The 12,090-nt window shown below is 39.9% G+C and overlaps 1 protein-coding gene across 3 annotated transcripts in view; it reads left to right on the top strand.

Moving 5' to 3' along the window:
* The first annotated feature begins 769 nt into the window (after positions 1 to 769).
* The window catches only part of LOC124114802 (interleukin-6 receptor subunit beta-like), a 74,105-nt gene continuing 62,784 nt past the window's right edge, over positions 770 to 12,090 (top strand). The window contains exons 1-2 of one of the 3 annotated variants that reach the window (XM_046475562.2): positions 770 to 858; positions 10,720 to 10,799. The gene's annotated coding sequence lies outside the window, so the exon portion shown is untranslated. The remainder of the gene's footprint in view (positions 859 to 10,719; positions 10,800 to 12,090) is intronic. The other 2 variants (XM_046475564.2, XM_046475563.2) reach the window with 2 other exon arrangements.

A 12,090-nucleotide genomic window follows, 5' to 3' on the forward strand; every position in this document is an offset into this window, starting at 1 on the left:
CCTAGAGCGTAGAGACTATGTCCATTTTGTGTAAGACCTGAAGTGGAATCTGAATATCATTTTTGTTTACAATGGCCATACTATATGACAGTTTAAGGTTCTACCTTGCTATTTTTACACAAATGTAACTTTTGATAAATTTGTAACACGTACTCTGCGCGTCTAAAACCCCATGCATAATTAATGCTTTAGCTAAATTTATATTTCTTGCTTTTAAAAAGCGTAATAACTTTCTCATTGGTGCTGAAATTGTCTAACTCTGACATCATGTATTGCATAATTGGCCGGTGGCCTCTCTCTCTCCCCCCCCCCCCCCCCCCCCCCCTCTCTTTCTCTCTCTCTCTCTCAATAGCCCATGTCTTACTCAGATTTACATAAATTTATTATTTTCCACTACTGCAGGTTTTCCCATGTGTCTCTGGTTCTGTGGTGTTGGCAGCGGGTAGAAGGATGAAACAGCTGGGAGGGATATCGTTTACACACACGTCACATGTTGATCTACTCGATCCATGACGTAAGATACACCAGCAAAACAATACCCTGTAATAAACTGAAAACAGTGTTTTATCATATTTATCGGAGCTGCGACATTAAGGTAAAATCAGAGATCTATTATGTGGTCTCTGGGTAAAAATGACTGAATAAGCTTGAAATACAGAACAAAAGCGTCATTACATTCCCTTGTCTGAACTGGGAGCTGTTCTAAAACGCAGTTATGAAATTGTAACGAGGTTGTTGCGCAAATCAGTGGGAAAAACCCAGTTTAACCATTACATGTTGGGATTTCCCTTCCTCGTAGCAGCCTTGACATCTAGAAGGCAGGCGGACTCGTTTGAGCGAGACAACAAAAGCCACGGGGTGAGTTGACTAAAGATAACACTATCAAACTGATATATAACAATACGCGGGTTACCTGCGCAGCCCGTGCGGGTGTGTCATTCGGCTGTAGGTGGCCCGTTCGAGAGGTCTGTCGGCGTCATCTCGCGAAGGAAGACCGACGATCTGATCGTAGCAATGAGTTTCCGCTCAGTCTTGATCCTGCACAGAGGAGTTTTCAATTCATCATAAAGGAAATATAAATGATAGATCGGCGATTCCTTTATTTTGTGATCTTCTTTGTGATAATTTCGAATGACACTGAGCAGATATTTATTCCGATACAGACAGCATATAGCCTAGCTCTATATAGAAATCTAGGCCTACCGTCTCTGAAAAGAACTAGGATAGTCTAACGTTAGAAATGAACAGCGTTAGCAATAAACAGTGTTACAAATTGGCACTAGTCCTGTAGTTTTTAAGAGTTTTGCTATATGTTATCAGAGACCATATAATAGATTACCTTATTCGACGTAAAAAGCGCCCCATTCTAATAAGCGCCCATGGCGATATTTGTTAACATATTGGCTAGTGAACGATTCCAATTAGCACCCCTTCCGAATGATCAATGTACAAAAGACTTATTTATTGGTGTATAATACACACTTGTGTGTTATATGCACCCTTAATTATGGGCAATTAAATTCTGGAAAAATATACATGTCGTATATAAACATTTCAGCCTGTCAGCATAAACCTCGAAATGTATCTTTCAACTCTGTTTATTTTTCACCAAAATACTATTCTAATAAGAGCCCCCAATTTCTAATTTTGAGAGCGCCCTGGGCCCTTATTACGTCGAATACGGTATGTTATATTAGTCTGGTCATTTTGGTCGAAATAAATGGCCAACCTCAAGAAAATTGCAACAGAATTAATTCATACTTTATGTTATTTGGTAGCATGTCAGCTTTCAGGAAAAAAAAGTCTACCAAAATCAACTCATGGGAATGACCTTTCTCAAGATATAGGCCTATGTAATTCGTATTTTCGTATTCTTGGATATTTGTAGGAAGGAAGAGATTCAAATTTATTATAGTTTTCTTTCTAATAGAACTAAATTAAAGAACAATCTGGGTATACAACTGTTATTTACTTTATAAAAAATATCACAGGGACAATTTAATTCATTATAATAGTTCAAGGTCAAATAGAGGACATATATGAAGAGTGGCCGAGAAGTTAAATGTTGCCATAGATTTTCAAATATTGGAATGAAGTCATACATATAATATTCAAATGTAAGATAATCACACTTCATATATCATTTTAAGAACTTAATGTACCAATTGTGGAAGAAATCACCTAATTGTGTGTGTGTGTGGGGGGGGGGGGGGGGGGGAGGACAGTCATACATAGCCATTACTAATTGTAGCCAGTGACAGTCTGAGGTAACAATGAGCTAGCCTCCAAGCCTCCGACTGAAATATTTGCTATTTTATGTTATTTGGGTGCAAGTTTTGACGTTTATATAATTCCAAAGACAATGGATGATCTTGATAAGTCAAGTGTCCTTCAATACAAGTTTTACAATTTCGTACAAGTAATACTATTTTGTCCGTAGAAACGGGTCGTGGCAGAATGTTCCTTTGATTGAGACTCTGCCCGAATTGTGACTCGCGTACAAGGGGAAATGAATATCATATGTTCCAGTATACTTGTTTTAGATTTGAAAGAAAATTATTACCAAACTATTGTCGTATAAATCCCAACTTTTATAAACTCCAATGCTTATTCACAACTACTGATAGTTGAACACTCATTCGTTTAAGTAAGTATATTGGTTGCATATTTCAGAAGTTAATTTATTTTTCTTGTATAATGCCGCACTCAGCAATATTGCAGCTATATGACGGCAGCCAGTAAATAATCGAGTCTGGACCAGACAATCCAGTGACTGACATCATGAGCAGCGATCCACGCAATTGGGATCGATGACATGCATCAACCAAGTCAGCGAGTCTGACCACCGGATCCCGTTAGTCGCCTTTAACGACAAGCACAGTCGCCTTTTACGGCAAGTATATATGATACTGTGATGTTGTTGTGCTAGATGTAAATAATATAACGTAGCTGTAGTTTCGAAAGATAATCCAGTAATAAAACACTTACAGAACAATAATCATCTTTAATGTCAATTATATCATGTATGCTATTTCTCATATCACTTTAATACATTGTAATTTGTATGTGTATCATGTTTGGGAGAGGCATTCAGATAAGCAAAATTTGCTCGTTTGCCAATCCCTCCACTTTATGGAAATAAATATGTTAATGTCATAAAGAACTGAAACTTGGTAACGCATGGGTAGTTGGCCGACTATAGTCTATTCTGGTGAAAGGGGCCCCGGCGAAACTCATGTCAGCCGGTTATCTATTACTGTCGCTGATACGCTGAGTGAACACAGGCTATACTGATTATAGATTCATTTATTTTAGTGAGCGAATCTATTCAATTTGAGTATAAGTACAAGATAATCATAGACTATTGCATAGCATAGCAATATGGCAAACGCTCAAGTGAGTGAGTATGGTTTTACGCCGCTTTAAGCATTATTCCAGTTATATCAAGGCGGGGGACACCTGAGTGAGTGAGTTGGGTTTGACGCCGCTTTTAACATTATTCCAGTTATATCACAGCATGTCAGCTTAATGTGGAAGGAAAGCCCGAAGTGATGCAGGTCTTCGGTGAAACCCACGAGCACGGGTATGGTGCTGACAAACCTAGAAACATAATCGGGGCGAACCAGGATTGAATCCACAATCATAGGTTTCTGGTGTGCCCAAGGGACGCAACTCTACACAGCAAATCGCGGCGCCGTAAACGATTGGGCCACGTCTGAGACCTGCATCACTTCGGGCTTTCCTCCCACATTAAGCTGACATGCTGTGATATAACTGGAATACTGTTAAAAGCGGCGTTGAACCCAACTCACTCAATCACTTGTGGACTAAAAGCGTTAGTTTCAACCGCTGAAGTAATCAATTTGTTTGTTTTCATGAGCCAGACTATTTGACACCTGCTAATGACCAAAGGTTCCCCCTCATGTATGGATCATATTATATGGTCTTTGATGTTATCATTATAAGAACTAGTTTCTACCGCTGAAGTAATCAATTTATTTGTTTACATTTGACACATGCTAATTACCAAAGGTTCCCCCTCATGTATCCGCGTACTAGGGTTAATTTTACCCTTCGTTCATCAGGCAACAGCCGACAGTTGACCCCCGCTAATTATCAAAGGCTTCATATATATGATTGGATCTATATGTGAGATTGTCAGTTCGATCTCCGCATGTATTCGTGTGCGCTAAAGGCTGTATAAATGTGATACCAAAATGGCAAATGATATAATTTCCTAAAAACGGATAGGCCTACATTATATGGTGTGATATTTCTTTTCAAGGAATTGCACATTGTGTTTTAATTTGGCTAAAAAGACCTAGAAAATACTGACACTTACTTGACTATGAATTGACTTTATCATTATTATATGTCATAAATTATAATTTTAGTTTATGTTTATAAGATGACACACACGACAATGCATTGATGTTAATGTTTGTTATACATCAATAGCAATTGACATATTTGTTTAAAATACTGACACAAGATTATGAAACGACAATAGTGTTTGTTATGTCCTCTTCATGTCAGAATGTTGAAATCTGATTGGTTCACATGGTCTTGATAAAATACTACATATTCTGCCTGGGAGGGAAATAAATAAATTCCTTATACCCAGTATATATTAATTACTGAGTATTCTAACCACTAATTGGTTGTGACATTGAATTCTAGATGATGCTGGTAAGGGTTGTAATTTAGAGGCAGGAGACCAAGAGAAATAAATATGTTGTCAGAGTTCATTTAGAAGATAAATATTATGTGTGTGTCTATTTCCGGGATTTTATCGAGTATTTGCATCTTGGAGACCCGAAAGCGTTAGATAGTATTTATCGATATTGTAAACCTATTGTTTTATTTAGAAAAAAACATGCGCACTCTTTAACACCTTCGGTCGCTTGTTTCAGGGAATGCAAATCATATTCTCACCCTTTGACATTTGGTCATGTGACCCAAATTAGCCAATCACAACACAGAACACACTTTCTATAGGTTTACAATTGACATTAAAACCCCAAAAGGTGAATAAAAGTAAAACAAAATTACAAAACAAATTAATTTAATTCCAACAGTGTCAGGCCATCAACTGTATGGCCTGAGGAATTAATTGTGAGCTGCAAAAGATTAGCACGTGGTTGATTAGTGTTGTTAGTGTATTGTTTCTCCATGCGGTGTCACATTGAGGGCTATCTCCATATAGATCTCTAGCCACAAGGACATCAGGACTCATTACACATGTTTATTCTTAGTCATGGCTACAGTACATATGGTCAGTGATGACATCATTAACTACATCATAGCGCAAGCTAGCTGATACTACTTACTTTAATACTACTCCCAATGGCATTACACACAATAGATATTTTGTGAAGTGACTGACTTGTTTTTTAATATGATGAAGGAATGTCCAGTGTTATGCAGGTCTCAGATATATAGGGGGCGGTCGGGTAGCCTGGTGGTTAAAGCGTTCGCTCGTCACACTGAACCCCGGGTTCGATTCCCGACATGGGTACAATGTGTGAAGCCCATTTCTGGGGTCCCCTGCATTGAAATTGCTGGAATATTGCTAAAAGCGGCACATAACCATACTCACTTGAATATATCGAAATTAATTCACCATGAGTGTTTATTTATGTCAAGGCATCTTCCCGAGGCAAGGGAGTTAACTAACTGTAAAAGTCCAGTTGCCACCCTTGCCGAACCAGGATGGAATTTTTGGGATCGATCGTAGCACCACCAGTTGCTATTACAAGTTTACAGATGTAAAGGCTAAGGGGTTGTCTCTCTTACAGTGGGGACCGCCTCCGTGGTCTAATGGTAGAGCGTCCGCCCGGAGAGCGGAAGGTCCGGGGTTCGATCCCCGACCGCGTCATACCAAAAGACGTTAAAAGATGGTACTTGTTGTTACCCTGTCTGGCGCTCAGCATTAAGGGGCTAAAACAAGGACTGGTCGGCTCGGAGTCAGTATACTGTGTCTGAGTGGGGTATTCATGTTAACCTGCGGCATGGTATCTCAGTGTGCTAGCACTATAAATCGGCATCAGTCCGGACAAGTACAAGCAGCCACATACACACACATACACGTGCATGCACGTCACTATATAAGTGCAATAATCTTGGACGCGACGTTAAACCCTATTTCACCTCACCTCTCTTACAGTGGATGATAACTCACATGATTTGAGATGACCATATGGGATAAGTGTTGGTGATAATATTAATAACCCACTTGAATCATGCTAGGCTTTACGTGATGCGCAAATGGAGATAATGGACGCAGGAAAAGAATGCACTCATCCCGAGTGACATATAATTATATTCATTTTACCTACAGCTCATCAAGAGCAGTTATGGACATCTGTCATTTAAATCATCAATCATGCATGTCATGACCACTGTCCACATGTTCATTGATTCATTCGACCGCCTCTGTAGTCTAGTGGTAGATCGTCCATCCATAGTGGAAGGTCCCAGGTTCGATCCCTGGCTGTGTCATACCAAAACACGTTAAAAGATGGAACTTGTTGTTACCCTGCCTGGCGCTCGGCATGAAGGGGCTCAAACAAGGACTGGTCGGCTGCGAGTCAGTATGCTGGGGTATTCATGTTAAACTGACACTTTGTATCTCAATTGGCTAGAATTAGAAATCTGCATCAGTCTGTACCAGTACAAGCAGCCACACACACACGTGCTTGCATGTACGTTGCTATATAAGTGCAATTATCTTGCACGCGATGTTAAACCCCATTTCACCCTACCTCATTGATTCATCCAAGTCTCTAAGGTAATTATCAAAAAGTACTGTACACTACACCATTTGAATACTTTTCAGGACCCTCATATTGCCGTCAAGGACCCTTAGAATTAATTATTGGGGATCCCCTGGACCCCCACTTTTGTAAGTCAAGGTAAAATCCTGCTCTCGGAATTACAGATTATATATTCCTTATGAAATTAACTTTTAAGATTTTATGCCAAGGATCAGACTATGCCAATCTCATTTAAATCAGACCTTAGTTCTCGTTATAGCTAAACAAAGATCTGAAGACATCCCATTAGGGGTCACGTCAGAACGACCTTTCATTCGATCAATCAGAGCGTCGCTTACCAGATTTTGAAAGTGACAGTTGGAATGATTTCTAATCATGCAACCTCTAAAACTTTAACATGGGGTATTCCAAACGTTAGTTACTGAATCTATACAATCTAGACAATCTATTAGCCAATTCAGAATGTTTTTTTGTTCAGGTTTATGTATGTAATATGTAATCGCCAATTTGAAATTAGCACGAGAAAGCTGCCTTCTGATTGGTCATTCCATTGGTCGGTCAAAGTTGGCGCAAGGTCGGTCTGATGTGACCTGTAATGGGATGTCCTCAGATCTTTGTTTAGCAGTAGCGAGAACTAAGGTCTGATTTTAATGAGATTGATACTAAGCCATTATGAAACTTGTGTAGATGAGTGAGTGAGATTTGGGTTTTAACTAATAATAGAGTTACCTCTCATAATGGCATGTGATCATGGCAGAAAACAAGGATGTGGTAGCTGAGGACGTGCTGACAAACTGTTACATTTAATAACTATCCCTCCACTTAAAACTGTTTTGTTCTTGTGGTTTTCTTTGCTCAAGTTTTTGTGATAACAATAAATAAATGTATGAAGAAAGAGGTTTGAGAGCTGTATTTCAGTGATTTTTCATTACTTCTTACTATTTGATGTGGTGTATTGTGATACCAGTGAATCGTCAATCTGTATTTTGATACAAATTGTATCGCAAGATACCAGGCAATGTGTGCATTTCACTTTGCTCCATCACTGGTCAACCAGGGACTTCAGTTGTCAGGCCTAGGACACCTAAATTGTTCTTGTGAGTCCCCATCTTCCTGAGGCAAGAGAGTTAACTGACTTTAAAAGTCCAGTTTCCACCCTTGCCGAACTAGGCTGGAATTACTGGGCTCGATCAATCAATCACCAGTGGCTTTTACCAGTTAAGTCCCTTTTAAGCCTCTCCTATGGACCAATCAGATTCCATCATTTGCGTTTGCTTCACACAAAATGGTGGCACCCAGTCAGGACGATCTGATCGATAATCAAGATCTATATTGTGATAAAACGGGTCTTACATCGCAAAATGCATCAAATCACGTAAGCACCTTGATTAAACACATGAAAAGACTTGGAAACTATCTGCTGACAAAGAGTTGGCGGTGCACATGCTTTGCAAATCCTGCAATCGATCGAAATCTGCATGACAGTTTACGAACTGGATTTTGATTTCGGTGCACGATTTTGATTGGACTATGCATAGACTCGTTAGTCCAGTCAAATTGTAACTCCATAATACCAGCCTAGTTCGGCAAGGGTGGAAACTGGACTTTTGTAGTCAGTTAACTCTCTTGCCTCGGGAAGATGGTGAGTCCCCTGAACTGAACTGAACTGAACTTTATTTACACTCAGGCCGCTATCAGCGGCATCAAAGGTACAAAATTATTTCAACAACATAATACATATAAATATGTACAAAAACATCTTTGCCAAGCATGCATGCATTTATACAGACTTACTAGGGTAGCAATATATGTGTAATTCATAAAGAGGCAGAGTTACTTGATTTTACAGAATTTGGACAGTTTTCTCAATGTTCCTAGTCGTGAATTATTGAAAGGTAAATTCATTTTAAGCATATTGGGTTTGATGTTGTTGAATCTGTGTAAAAAATGTTTACTTTCATTTTCTAAAGATGGTCAAATAAACAAAAAATGTAATTCATCACCAAGGTCAGATAATTTGCGAAGTTGGCATTTCCTTTTGGTTAAAGGTATTCTTCTCCATCTCCCTGAGATGCGAAAGTAGATAAATAAATCCCCTGAAACCTGACGTTCATCTTGGCTACACACACACAAAGAACGATTGTCAATACCTGCTTCTTTAATTAGATCAGTTTACCATGTCAACTGATGTTGTTGAAGCGAGATGTGGATAATATAGATTGACACCAGTCATTGGAACAGTTTGTAAAACTTTCCACAACAGTGACCAAGGTTGGATCCAGCAAATTTAGAAGGGAGGGGTCCCAAATATCTAAATCATCTGTCTGTGAAGGAGGGTGGGGTGGGGTTGTGTATGGGGATGGATTGTCTACAACATACTACATTTGGTTTTTAAAGTGCCTGTGGGGTGGGGGGGACCCTCTGGCTCTGGTCCCCTCTGGATCCCCCTGGGGTGACCATGACATAATCACCAACGTCGATCATTTACTTTTAATGTACCACCCTCTTGTCAAAATACGGTCAGTGACATAACTGTGAAAGCTTCCCCGTCCTGTTGTCATCGACAGTGATCATGCCAACTATTTGGGTGTCCTAAATGCGATGTTGAAGTAGGAAGTAATTTATGTTAATATCTTAGTAAAATTACCAATACCGTATTTGCTGTATTAAGCGCCCTGCCTCGGTAAGTTCCCCCCAACCCCACCAAAGAGAGTTTGGCTTAATACCACTTTGAACAGTATTCCAGTTATATCATGGTGTGTCAACCACTTGTGGGAGGTGAGCCCAAAGTGATGCAGGTCTTAGACTTTTACCATTTAATGAAACACCGCGCATAATATGGTGCTCATAATCCTTGAAAAATAAGTAGGACGATTCTGGGATTTGAACCCACAAGTTTTATCAGCATACGTAAAGGATGCAACTCTGAACAATAGGGCTGCAATGAATACGAATACGAATAATAATTCACGAAGACAAAAACAAGTCAGCTGTTGATGTATCATTGGTCATATTCAGCATGTTCAGTGAGGCAACAACAACATAAATTATTTGACATGGTTTGTTAATTTTTAATATATTATTAAATATATTATTCATTTATATACTGCATTTATCCAGGTACTAGTATCTGCTCAAGTGCAACAATGACCAGTGACCACAATACTGTCAAATTAAATAGTATAAGAGTGTTGTCTTATGAAGAAATCTATGCATAAAATATGGGTATTTTTTATATGTAAATGCATATGCTTGTATATTCATAAATATTCGATTCTAGTGGCCACAAATAACAAATTCAATTCATGAATGGATACGGTTCGATTCACAGAGTACGCGAGTGAATCGTAACAGCCCTACTGAACAATAAAGTTGGTGCCTCAGATGACTTAGTCAGGGCCATCCATGCCTTTTGAAGACCCGTGAAGATTCCGGGGTAGAATAGGTCTTCAGCAACCCATGCTTGCCGTAAATGGTGACCATGCTTGTAGTAAAAGGCGACTAACGGGATCGGGTGGTCAGGCTTGTGACTTGGTTGATGCATGTCATCAATCCCAACTGCTTGGATCGATGCTCATGATATTAATCACTGGATTGTCTGGTCCAGACTCGATTATATACAGACCGCCGTTTGCATTTGTTGACATGCATCATGCAATTGTTAACATCACGCTCAGTGTTCATTATTGATTGTTTGCCTGCACAGTTGCATGTTTATCAAAGGCTACTGTCAGCTACCCTGCAAGATAACATCAATTCTTTTGATATGCAGCGTCAACTGTCAACAGCTGTGTTCAATGTTATAAGAATCTTGCAGCATTTGAAAGGAAAATGCTTCACAAAGAGTGTTTACACTGTTTCCATGCCAAATTCAACCATACAGTTTACGCCATCTCATGTTATATTCACCGATTATTGAAAGAGCAAATCAATATGTCTGCAGGATACTGTCCCAGCTAACCTGGATAATAATCACAAGCAAAGGTGTACATCGGGTTTGTGTTTCCACCCTTGACCTGACAGGTAATATTTGTTAATGTGTGTTTAGTTTCACATTTATGCTTGACCGTTGAGCTGTGGATCATGTATCTGCAGTTAAAAGCCTGCACAAACCTGATGATGTTGACTAAGACTAGTTGTTGTCATGGCTAGTGGGTTTGTCTATATGAGCTTGAATACGGTGTACAGATATTCATGGTGAACCTATTTTTTTTTAATTGTGGACAATAAGCTGTATCTGTGGATGCAAAAAATAAGTTTTGTTCTGTTGTCATTAATAGATTAATGAAAAAAAGTCACTTCAGTACTTGAGTTCTGACTATTGATATTCTGGATCCCTAAATCACATGCACAGATCAGTAGTATTCCTGTCACTGTTTGTTTGCCTGTGGACATCAGATGTCATCAGTTATCTTCCTTTCTTTGGACACTGGGACATTGGTGGCCCACTAATCTGAGGCACCAAATTTGCTGTTCCTTAGGCGTTCCAGAATTCGCTGTACAGACTTGTGTCCCTTAGGTGTGCTAGAAACAAATAACCGTGGGTTTGAATCCCAGTTTGCCATGATTTTTTCTAGGTTTGTCAGCACCATACCCTTCCTGAAAGACCTCCACTCACTCCACGCACGCACGCACGCACGCACGCACGCACTCCCTTGGCGGACGGTAATTTACTATTGAGTCCTAGTTTGTAGTGAGTGAGTGAGTTTGATTTTACGCCGCTTTCAGCAATATCCCAGCAATATCATGACAGGGGACACCAGAAATTCACTCACTCACTCACTTGGCGGACGAACCGCCTCCGTGATCAAGTGGTAGAGCGTCCGCCCGGAGAGCAGAAGGTCCGGGGTTCGATCCCCAGCCGTGTCATACCCAAAGACGTTAAAAGATGGTACTTGTTGTTACCCTGTCTGGCGCTCGGCATTAAGGGGCTAAAACAAGGACTGGTCGGCTCGGAGTCAGTATACTGTGTCTGAGTGGGGTATTCATGTTAAACTGCGCCATGGTATCTCAGTGAGTTAGCACTAAAAAATCGGCATCAGTCCGGACAAGTACAAGCAGCCACATACACACACATACACATACACACACATACACATATAAGTGCAATAATCTTGGACGCGACGTTAAACCCCATTTCACCTCACCTCGCGTGGCGGACGGTAATTTACTATTGAGACCTAGTTTGTAGTGAGTGGGTTTGATTTTACGCCGCTTTCAGCAATACTCCAGCAATATCACTGAGGGGGACACCAGAAATTCACTCACTCACTCACTCACTCACTCACTCACTCACTCACTCACTCACTCACTC

This window comes from Haliotis rufescens, unplaced genomic scaffold (assembly GCF_023055435.1).
Source record: "Haliotis rufescens isolate VD_foot unplaced genomic scaffold, xgHalRufe1.0.p SCAF_2, whole genome shotgun sequence".
Classification (NCBI taxonomy): domain Eukaryota; kingdom Metazoa; phylum Mollusca; class Gastropoda; order Lepetellida; family Haliotidae; genus Haliotis; species Haliotis rufescens.